Genomic DNA, 12,177 nt, shown 5'->3' with positions numbered 1-12,177 from the left:
AGCACTGCCAGAGGCGATACGGAAAATGTAGAATCCCACCTGTTCCATCTGAATTAGATAAAGTGTTTCCCTGATTGCATGCACACCTTTCTCTGCGTGCTGCGGGTTCTTCCCACGTGTGTGAACACTCGTTAATTTGCTGAAAACATCTTAACACACGGCGACACCCGCTAACAAGAGTTCAGACTCATTATATGTATTTATACTGGAGGAATCTGATGAGCTGTAAAGCTCTTTTTCACAGATTTTTAGCAGGGGCGGGTAAAAATGTTACAACAACAAACAGTACAAAAAACACTAAATTTTGATTTAAAGCTTTCGTGACTGCAGTAATTCATATTCTTAGTTCTTTCGGTAAAGTCACGTTGAAGGGAAACAATAAAATAATAAAATATATATAAAATATACAAAAACACGATAGGAGTGCAAAGTACAAGAAAGGAAAACAAATCGCCCAAACACAAACAAATTCAACTAAACCATCCCCATCCTACCAGGCAAAGCCCACTGAGGTATGAACTTATTTTTTAAAAGCGACCTGGACACAAATGAAGGCTCAACAAAGTGGCCCGTCATTTGGATACTTATAGCAGCAACATTATCTAAACAGCCTAAACACATGTTTCAAAATGTGAAAGACTCGGAGAAAAAAAATCCACTCGACCCATGGTCGGGATCTAATCCCCGACATCTCTTGCATACCAGACGAGGAAGATAACGTCTCACCACCGTGGCACCCTTTAAATATGTTTAACTTGGGTGGCCCAACATTACATTTGGTGGTGCAGGACCCATGCCAGCGACCAGCTCCTCGCTGAGACCCATCGCTTACAACATTTAAGAACCTGCTTAAATCATGGGTGACTGTCATCTTTAAACTTAGGATCTCAAATATGCTGCATCGGTGATTTCGTGTTTAGTTTGTTGTCCTTCCACACACCTCCGATTAGCATGGCTGGTTAAGTACGGTGCGAAAGTAGTTCAAAACACCTGCATAAGTATTTAATGTGGTGTTTCAGTGGGACTCCTATTATCAATGTGGTATTCCATTTGTTCTTTCAACTTCCAAGTAAGCCACCCTTTTGTAAACCATTAAAGTCAACGATGGTGAGTCATGTAAAGCACTGGTGACAGTTTTGTGGCTTTCATAAGAAGCATTTAAAGTATAACTATTGACAACCTGAACTCAGGGCACATACGCATGCATGTATGTATGTTATACTTATTTCGCACCGTACATATCCAACCATGCTAATCAGAGGTGAAAGTGCAAAGTTCCAGTGGCTTCCTACTATCGGAAGGAAGAGCGTTCCAGACGGCCGCAGAAGCGCATCTGAAAAGTGCGCGATCGCGGTGACCACCATCTGTGCTCGATGGCTAGCCAAAAGCCGAAGCTGCAAGGATCACCGGGAGTTCACGTGGTGAGGTTTATGCTCCTTGACGAGATCAGCAAAGGCATTGGCGGTTAATTTGTGACACGAGTGTGGAGTAGCCCCGAAGAGAAGATAATTCACACTTCTGCAAAGTCCACCCCCTCGTGGTCAATGCATTCTTATACACTTATGCAGGTGTGAAATTGACGTGTGAAGTAACATAAGCTACGGGGCTTATGTTCATCTCAGTAATATTACCGTATCCAATAACAAGCAGTTTAATGTGCTAGATTGCAAGACAGCAGACGTGTCTGAAAGGCCTTTACACCCTGCACCCTTATTTCGCCTCTGGCTCTGAAATAATGAGCCATGGGCACAGGATTACAAAGACCATGATGCCTGCTCTTCTGCTGATGGAATAGATCCTGTGTTGCATTTGTTAAGGCACGGTTCCGTATGATTGCATTCATGCTTAACTGCACCAAATTCATTTTAAAAAAATGCATGTATTATTCAATAGCTGGAATATTAAGTGTTCTAAGAATCAGTGTTAAATAAAGCATGCAAAGTAAAATTAATAAAACATTACAATGGAAGGCAATCTTTATTAACAAGCTATTTGCCAAACAGACAAATACAGATTTGGTTTTGATATCATTCAAATATTCATGAATTTCCTAAAGAACAATCAGCCAGCAGCTTTAATCTCATACTTCGGGAGTGATAGTGTAGTGGTAATCGCACCATGAAATAAACATGGCCACCTGAATTCAATTACCCGGCCAGGTCTAACATCAGTCGTGAGTGATATCTGAAACTGGTGCTGTGCCTCCCCATCACTGACATGCACTCACTTGTGTCGTTAAGTACAGTCAAGCAACTGCCATGACGCACTGCATGGAGAGTTCTTTACATTGAAATTACTTTACAGAAGTCTGCACATTTATTTAATCTCATTGTGACAAATCATTGCGATCCATGTTTTTTTGTTGTTGTAATTATCTCTTGTCAACTGAAGTTTACTTAAAAGTGTAAATCGACACACGTAGAGTGTATGTACATGTAGTGTTGAACACGGAGGCATACACTTGACTTGGAGGCGTTATTACACAGCCCCAACAGGGCGAGGGTTGATTCCAGAGAACAGCCAAGACTCTCGGGACTGCCCCTTTATGCCCCTGGGCGTGGCCTCGCTCCGCCCTCGACCACGCCCCCTTCGAGACCTTTCCCGAAGGATCTCGACCGAGCGTCACGTGTCCCTCAAGCCCCCCTCGGCCCCCTCTTACTACCCTGTCCCAGTCACGTGCCCTCCTGGGTTCACCAAGACTACCATGTCCTGACTTGCCCTCTCTCAGGCCGTCACCAGGACCATGTCCCCTAAGGCCCGTTCGCATGCCGTACTCACTCTGGCCCCAGAGAGAGGTTCCAGATGCACAGTAGCACTCTTGTAACAATTCCTGGCGCTAACACCATAGTGACACCCTCTACGTCGCTACATATATATAAAAAAGCCATTAGTCAAAACTCAGATAGTCCACACATAATTAAACAGTAAAGGATAATTAACTTCATTTGACATGTGACAGCCTACTCATTGTGAAATTATTCTAGGAAATGTATTTTCCTCCTCGTTGTCAAAAAGTTTAAAATACATTAAGCTGCCAATAAAACCGTGTCCATAGGTGCAGGGCAGGAAGCGACGGCGCACTGCGACCTGAGTTTTATTCCCAGCCATGGCTAACATTGGTGGTGCACGATTTCAGAACTAGCCCAGAACCCCCTTGCTTCACCAAATCTCACTATCAGGATGGTAAAGTATGGTTAAACATCCCCTATAACCAACACCGCACACGTGAGTTGGCCTTACTGTGGTGGTGCACTGACAAGAGGACTGTACATTTTCATAATTACAGATGCACACTGTGTTTTGCATGCGAATTTGTGGTCTTTACAATGTATTAAACACGTGGTTTTCATGACATGCATACTGTAGAAATGTAAAAGAAAGAAAGCAATAGCAAGCAAGATATGTTGGCATTAATGGAATTGGGAAAGGATTTTTGCCCTTAAACTATAAATGATGAATTTTTTATCAAAGGTATACTGCAAGGTATTGCTTTGTTTATTTACTCAATATTTCACTGATGGCTAGATAATAATGAAGGTAATTGCTGCAGCAATTCCTTAACATCTTTAACAGCCATTAAGAATGACTAACGTTCTTTGTTTACCAAGGAAGGCCTCGCCCAGTTTCAAGACATTCATTTAAAAGCTAATCTTATTTTAAGTATTCGGTAAATTTCATTGATAATTGTTGAGAGTGTGGGAGGAAACACAGAGCTCATGCACAGACAGATTCAAGAATCCATTGTTGTACTGCCATCACCTTATCTCACAGGCCTAGCCCGACACTCCCGTCCAAGAACTAGCCATGCTCACACTTTGCTTAGCTTCCAATATCTCATGAGATCAGGCACATTTAAGGGAATTTGATCCTAAGCAATGCGTTGATTTGGTTTAAAATATTAACTTTGTTCCGTTTTGTGCGTGTTTATTGTGTGTGTCTGTGTGTACAGTGCAACATTGTGCTCACTATATGTAAATATTCATAAAGTTCGTTTGCCATGCACACATTTTGCAGCATGTACATGTTTTCTCCTATTACATTCCTGTGGATCAACGGGCATCGCCAGGCAAAGTGCCACTTACACCACCCTCCCAGGTGCCAGTCCTTTTTTTATTGAACCCATGGCATTTCCGACAGTGACAGGCGAGAGAACACTCGGCTTGGGGCTATCTTTGTGGGTTGTATCTCCTGGGTTTGTGACCCTGCCTGTAGGTGGTGTGCAGTATCCCCTCGTTATTCGCAATGGATACCTTCCAAATTTCGCAGATAATGACATTGGCCTACAGAAACCTATTTTTTCATGAATTACTTAAAATAAATACGTATATAAGAGATTAAATACATGAACATCATCATTACACAAAAATACACATTGGTTAAATGAACGTAAAGTAAATACAAATACATATTAAAGTATGAAATCATAGTTTATATATACTTACCTTAAATTATGATGATGATGCATCACATTCTCTCTCATCACTTTTCTCTCTTCCTTTCGATATGCAGTCGTGCAGCGTTCCAGATGTGATTCACGGATATCCAAAATCGTGGATAGCAAGTTCGTAAATAACAAGGGAATACTGTATTCGCACGGTGTGTAACATTTACTAATGTAGTGGGGGGGGGGGGGGGTGGTTTAGTTGAAAAAAAAATATATCCATGTGTCAGTATTAATAGGTGCTCACCACTAGCACTAGAGTAAGTCGAATGGATATTTGGTCGCTTGTGATGGTGCCAAACTCGAGTGCACATGTTTTTGCGCACAAATAGCCTGTTGCTGCAAAATACATGCTCTTAGTGCTTTAAGCACTGTGTGCCAGGCAGACCTGAGCCTTTATTGTTATAATTACGTTCAAATATTCATGCACACATGAAGAGTATTCTCTGTAAATGCCGATAAGGGCTCACAATTAAAGCAAAGCATCTCAGAATGACAAGTGGGAGTGGCAGGGCTTACAAATTCTCCTCCAACAATCTCTGCTCATGCCGTGAGTGGGTTTATTAATGGTCTGCAATGCATTTACACTCGACAAGCTCCCAGTCTCCCGTACAGAGAAAAAACGATATCGGAACAGCAGATAGTCTTCGTTAGATAGCGCTCGGTAAGAGCTGAATAGCTTTCATTGGACGAGTTGGCATTTTCAGGAATGACACGGGACATGTTGATGAACTTCAATATTAAACAGCTTATAGGAGCTTAGAGAAATACATACATAATATAGTGGCAGTAGCCACTTTATATGAAGTATTATTAGCCACATGTCATATATTTATAATCCATACCAAATGCTATTTAGTAAAACACATGGAGACAGAGAAAGAAAATGGAAGCCGGCACTCTTGAGATTTAAAGAAACTTGCCCAAGGCGTTCTTACGTTCCATGTAAAAAAAAAATGTATGCATTTTAGTAATAATAGCAAGAGTGCAATAACCTTGACCACTTTCATATGACAATAAATATTACATATCCCAAAACCAATAATGATGTATATCACTGTATGAATCTACATACCATCATACACTGACACATGATTAATTCACATTTGTTGTAGATTTTGGCAATTTGCCTTGAAGGCATCTTTCATATTACCACTCCACCGTTAATTCAACCAGACCACTTTTCTCAACAGAAGAAACAACAAGTTAAATTTCGATTTAAAGCTTTTGTGACTGCAGGGATTAATCTTCTTGGTTCTTTCGGTAAAGTCACGTTGAAGGGAAATAATAAAATAATAAAAATGTTGATATGTAAACTCTGACTTTAAAATAGCTACTTCCGTGACAAGTTACATGCTAATCCCTCACACTAACATCATGCTTATCTCCCAGTTACATGCTAATTTCTGACTTTAATATCCTGCTAATCTATCACATTAACACAGCTACTTCAATGCTAAATTCTTCTGTTGATATGTAAACTCCTTTGTCAAGGCGCTCTGCTCCTCCCACCCAGCTTAAAAGACGCTGCCAAGCTTAGCAGTGTTCATTGGAGCGCTGCCGACAGTTCTGTTTCTTCACCTGAGGAAGGCTACTTGTGTTGTGGCCGAAACGTAGTGAGAATTTAATTTTATGTTTTATTTGTATTATTTGATTATTTCCCTTCTATGTAACTTTACCGAAAGAACCAAGAAGATGAAACAAGTTGTTATTGAGGCCTTTTGAATATAGGTGAATATTAATCTGTCCCAATAAATCACGTTGTTTGACAGCCTGTAAAAGTTTGAAAAACTATCGTGAAGCAGCACAGTAAGACTTTCCACGAAACACAATTCTTGGAAGTTGTGAAGCTATGCTTTTTCAACACAGCACAGCGAGAGGAGGGGTATTCCAGGAAGGTGGTTGACTGATTTTTATTTCCAGAGACGGCAGTAAACTCCTTGGATCAAGCATTAACAATGGGACGGACATTTGAATGGACAGTCCATGGACTAGAGGAGCACGCAGTGAGCGTGAATGCGCCAATGCACGTGCTACCTGCATGACGCATCGCACAAAAAGCGCTTCAAACTAGCAAGAGCGTTTCAGTAGCAACTGAAACACTCTTCACTAGCCACTGAAATACTCTTCCTATTATCAGAAACATGTTTTTTACAATTTTATTGATGGGCCCATTTTACCCAGCATGCACTTTGAAAAAAAAACTGGACCGAAACTTCTAATATTCGGAAATATTTGCACGGATAAGTGGAGTTCATGACAAACTCATCCTATCTTCTGTAATATTTTACAACAGAATGGTGAAAATGTTTAGATAACCTCGTGAATAATAGGATACGAAATGCTCTTCCTTAACAACACCATGGATCAGAGGAATTCTACTGTATTAACATAAATTATTAAGCTCAAGATAAATGCATAAAATCTTGTGCATAGGATATTGTTTATATATTTGTATATGTAGTATGTAATTGGTTAACATCACCTCTGCAGTCATTAGAGTTGCTATCATTCACTGCAATTTATAGTGAATGTATTTTTAAGCATGACAGAATCACAACAATTCCTATAATCGCTGAAGTGATCAATTATTTGACCCCAAATTGTATTTATGTAATATGAATAAAAGGATGCTTGCAAGGGTTGCCGATACATTTTTACATTCATGATTTCCAATTAGAGATGGAGTATGAGATGAGACTTCGTCAAAATGGGCAACATGATAAATGAGGCACAGTCAGATAACACTGGGTAAAATAAAAATTGTTCCTGGGTAGTAAGTATTATTTCCTCATTGCTTATGCCTCAAAGGTACAGAAAATGGCTATTATTCCCCACAAACTTTGCTTATGTAACCAGGACAATGATATTTTCAAATTTACCTATTTTCCAGAACATTCCAGATAGATTCAGTGCTGAGTAAACTTGTAGTAACTTCTAGAACATTCTAGAACTTTCCAGTAATACAAATAGTCGTCTAATTTCAGGGGCCTTAAGCCCACTAGTTCAGTTTAGTTCCAGCTGCCTAAGTGGATACAAATCTGCATTTTTCTCCGATGCCATCAAGAGGCTGCAACAACCGGCAGACACATTTTTCTATGTCTGCAGCCAAGAGCGAAAAAGTAATCTGCGGAAGCATCTGCTAAGATGTGTGAGGCCTACAAGGCATATTTCGGCATGCCTGTCGGGGATCAAGACAAACCCTGGGCACTTCATTTCACCTGCGAGCAATGCAAAAAAAAACTCTGGAAGGTAAGATGGACAAATTGTTGCTCGGAATTTTATTTTATGAATTTTTTTACAATTTAAAAAAATTATAAAAGTTTTTTATTTTTTAATGTTTTACAATTGTCAATGTTATTGAAAAAATATATCATATATCAAAAATGTTGCGAGAATCTCTTACACATTAGTCATAGGTGAAACAAATGTATTTTCGTAGGATGGTACAGAGGAGAAAAGAGAGCCATGAAGTTCGCTATCCCAAGAATTTGGCGGGAACCCACTGACGACTCAAGCAACTGCTACTTCTGCATGGTGGACCCTTCCAAACGTTGGACTGGCAAGAATGCACCTGCTATCACGTGTCCAGACCTTCCTTCATCCATCGCCCCGGTGCCACACTGCCATGAGCTCCCCATACCCACTCCTCCGGAGAGAGAGCAGCCATCTTTAAAAGAGAGCAGCAAGTCAGAGAGCGAGGAAGACATTGTAGATCCTGAGGAGCGAAACCCATACTATCCCAACCAAAAAGACCTCAACGACTTGATCAGAGATCTTGGTCTCACCAAGTCCAATTCCGAGCTTTTGACGTCTAGGCTCAAGCAGTGGAACTTGTTGGATGAAAGTGTGCAAGTCGCAGATCAGAGGAAGCGTCACCAACCTTTTTGCAGCTTCTTCTTCCGTCAAGATAGGCTCTGCTTCTGCCACAATGTGACCAGTCTGTTTGAGGCAATCGGAATCGCCTGTAACCAGAATGAGTGGCGCCTCTTCATTGACAGCTCATCCAGGAGCCTCAAAGCCGTGCTGATCCATAATGGTAACAAGGACCTGTCTCTTCCCCTGGCTCACTCGGTGCACCTCAAAGAGGATTACAACAGCATCAAGACCTTGCTGGATGCCTTGAAGTATGATGAGTACGGCTGGGAGGTCATCGGAGACTTCAAAATGGTGGCATTCCTGATGGGTGTCCAAGGCGGTTTTACCAAGTTTCCCTGCTATCTTTGCCTTTGGGACGGCAGGGACACCAAGGCGCACTACCACAGGCAGGACTGGCCACAGCGGACCGAGTTCTCTGTGGGGAGGAACAACGTCAAGTGGGAGCCACTGGTGGACCCCTGTAAGGTGCTGATGCCACCACCGCACATCAAATTGGGCCTTATAAAAAATTTTCAGAGCTGTAGATAAGGAGTCGGCAGCCTTCAAGTACCTTCAAGACTTCTTCCCTAAGCTGTCTGAAGCAAAGGGTAAAGCTGGTGTTTTCATCAGACCACAGATAGAGAAGATCCTGGAGTGCAATGAATTCCCCAAGAAGCTCACTAGTAAGGAGAAAGCGGCTTGGAACAGCTTTGTTTTGCAGTGATTCGTGGCTTCCTGGGCAATCATAAGGTCGAAAACTATGTGGAGCTGTTTAAGACTGGTGAAGAACAACGGCACAATGGGCTATAGGATGTCCGTCAAAGTCCATATCCTTGATGCTCATCTTGATAAATTCAAGGAGAACATGGGGGCGTACTCAGAGAAGCAGGGCGAGCGCTTCCACCAGGATAGACTGGACTTCGAACGCCGCTACCAAGGACAGTATAACGAGTACATTATGGGGGGGCTGATTCGTGAAAGTGATTTACAGTATAATCGTAAATATTGAAAAACTACTCACTTCTAAATATTTTGCAGTAATTTTTGTATTACTTTAGCATAAATACATGTTAATTTGTATTAATATGTTGGTTTTTTATGACTTTATGTGAACGAAAAGACACATTCTCCCGTTTTCTCATTGAAAATAGGTACAGCAAAGTTTGTGGGGAATAATAGCCATTTTCTATACTTTTTAGGCATTAGCAATTACGAAATAACACTTGTGTTACATAGTGTACATTTGTGTTACATAGTGTAATCAACGCAGCAAACTCAAGCCGCATACTTGAGAGCATATTTGAATTGCCATGTTAGTTCATTCGCACGGAATGCATCGTGCAAAAATTATGGAGAGCGAAAAAAATCCCACACCGATTGGCAATTTGCAAAAAGACAAGAATGTGCGTGTTTATCTTTGTTGTTGTTGTTGTTGACGTGCCAAGCGTATCTTCTCTGGCCGAGAGAGAAAAGGTAAAAAAAAACCTGCAATGTAGAAATGGAAGTCCTGATAACCAAGGTTGTTCAACTTTTCAATCTGTGAACTCGTTGAAGAAAAACACGTTTTGTACTCACTGCACCCTCGTGATGCTTTACGAATAAAGTTGTGGCCCCAAGTGTCTTATTTTGCAGTGCGCCATTGTGTGGATGTCCTTGACATCGGCGCTCTATTGTGTCGTAACAAGGCGAGGGAAGGAACACGAGCAAAGTGTGACGTCTTTCATGGGGTTGGGGGGGGGACGGGACACGATGTGCTCTTGATTGGTGGCGTATGCGCTCATGGCTTATAGCCGTAAAGGGCTGGAAATGTTTTTTTATTGTTGATCAAAAAATTGTGCAAATGCACACACTTACACACACCAATCGCTCCCGCGTTCCACAAAACGAGCACGGGAAATGCACGTCCGAATGAAAACAAAAGAATGGCTTTGATTTAATTGAGGAAAAATGCAAGGATAAATGTGGTCATACTTCAGCAGCTGAAACGTCTCGAAGTAGTAAAATGCGCTTGCCACTGAGGTGACAGTTTGAAAGGAATGTTAAATATAATTTCTTGATCAATAATATTTTTGACATTTCATAGTGTACTTAAATAACTGTGGTGTCACATGCCTATAATCCAGTGTTTGAAAAATTGTGAATTTGCAGAGCCCGTGTATTTGTGGAACTTCCAAACCTGCTATGTTGTGCGGTGGCAATGAGACGAGATCTGTGTAGACCTATGAACAATGACTTCTTGCTAGAATGTGTTTTGCTCCAGGTACATTACGCATGTTTCAGTGAACGTGCAAAAACACTTCTTGAAAAACAATTGACAATACTCACCAAATTGTCAGAGCCACGTGAAGAGATCTTAAACAAATGAGAGAAAATTAACATGGGAGCAGTGCTTACATTTTCCTCCATTATTGCCTGGCCTAACACAAACATCCAAGGTTGTAAATGTAACTCTCAGATTGTAAATGTTGTAGCTTTGCTCTCCAACACACCGGTGTGCTGTACTCGTAACGAATTGGCATTTTCTGTTCATGCGACAAACCTTACTAATTGGCTGTGTCGGGTGGTGGCAGGTTTAATGACACATTTATATATATATTTACGTAAGCTAACCCAATAAAAACTGTATTAGGGACAAAATCTAATATAAAAAACTGTATTGCATAAATAAATTAATAATATCTGTAAATACGTGTCCTATGGACAAAAAACGTTCCACACTTTACCCTAGCCCCAAATAGCAGTGACCTTCGTACAAAATGCTTTTAAGAAAATGTACCATTCCGTGAAGAAATTAAATCAAAAGTTGTATCACTGAGGGCTAGCAGCCGTGTTATTATTATTGCTGCTGCAAAACAAAAAAGCTGTTTCAACTAGACTTGCAGTTTATATCAAAAACCTACTACTTCAGCTTCTACCTACTCAAAAATATCATTGCTCAGAAATACAACGGAAAAAAAATCCACATAAGGGAAAATGATTTCTCTACATGTGCATCATAAAATGCTGCATTCATTTCGTCGCACTTTCAAACATGAGCACATTTTCAGTAAAACTATAGCTCATTGAGATGCTTCGAATGGGTAGTACAAAGATTAGAGTCATAGATTTGGAGTTTAAGTGGCACTTCTTCACGTTGATTATTTCTCAGAGTTTGGGATATTGCCCAAATGCAAATAAAAATGTCTTCAAAATAACTCCCTAAATAAATGATGATGATGACATATTTTCTTCATGAAAAGTATATAATTTTAACAAGGAAGAAAGGTAATTCATATGCATGGCTTTTGTAACACTTATCTCGGGAGTATTTAATAGTATTAATAATGGTCGTACTAACACAGGAAGCTGTGCATGAGAATCAGACACGATATTTAGACTGGAGGAATCCGATGAGCTATGAAGCTCTTTCTTCAAAGATGTCCAGTGTGGGCGGGTCAGCGAGTTACATTCGTAGGCTGCGACGAGATGACGGAAGGAGGGGCTTCTGCTTAAACGGTATCAGTGTCTCTTTGATAAATTCGGTTGGTTTTCTTTCGGGTTAGTCCGTAACAGCAACAGAACTTTAGATTTAGGTTTCGTTTATGTTGGGTGACCTTCACGGCGGTTATTACCCCGCTTGTTAGAGACAGATGATAGACGGATGGGCAAAACGGACAAGGCGGATGCACGAATACTTTTAACTTTGGCTAGAAAAGCATTAAAAATGGATTCCTTCTGTGTAAGAGGAAATCCCAATCCAAGATTTGCAACGCAATGGGTTATGCATACACGATTGCGCACTTTATAAAGCACCGTCAAATATCGTGACCGTTATATTTACACTGTTTTCTCCTTATGGGAATATCAGCTTTCAGTGATGAATATACCTCGGTGTGAAA

At 40.7% G+C, this 12,177-nt stretch overlaps 1 protein-coding gene across 6 annotated transcripts in view; it reads right to left on the bottom strand.

Moving 5' to 3' along the window:
• EYS (eyes shut homolog) overlaps positions 1-12,177 on the bottom strand; it is a 539,265-nt gene that overhangs the window by 80,900 nt on the left and 446,188 nt on the right. The window lies entirely within an intron of this gene.

The sequence above is a fragment of the Petromyzon marinus genome, chromosome 27, assembly GCF_048934315.1.
Source record: "Petromyzon marinus isolate PM22_M1 ecotype Great Lakes invasive population chromosome 27, UKy_Petmar_22M1.pri1.0, whole genome shotgun sequence".
In the NCBI taxonomy this organism is placed as follows: Eukaryota; Metazoa; Chordata; class Hyperoartia; order Petromyzontiformes; family Petromyzontidae; genus Petromyzon; species Petromyzon marinus.
The sequence above is the reverse complement of the archived record's forward strand: the minus strand, read 5'-3'. Positions and strand labels throughout refer to the sequence as shown.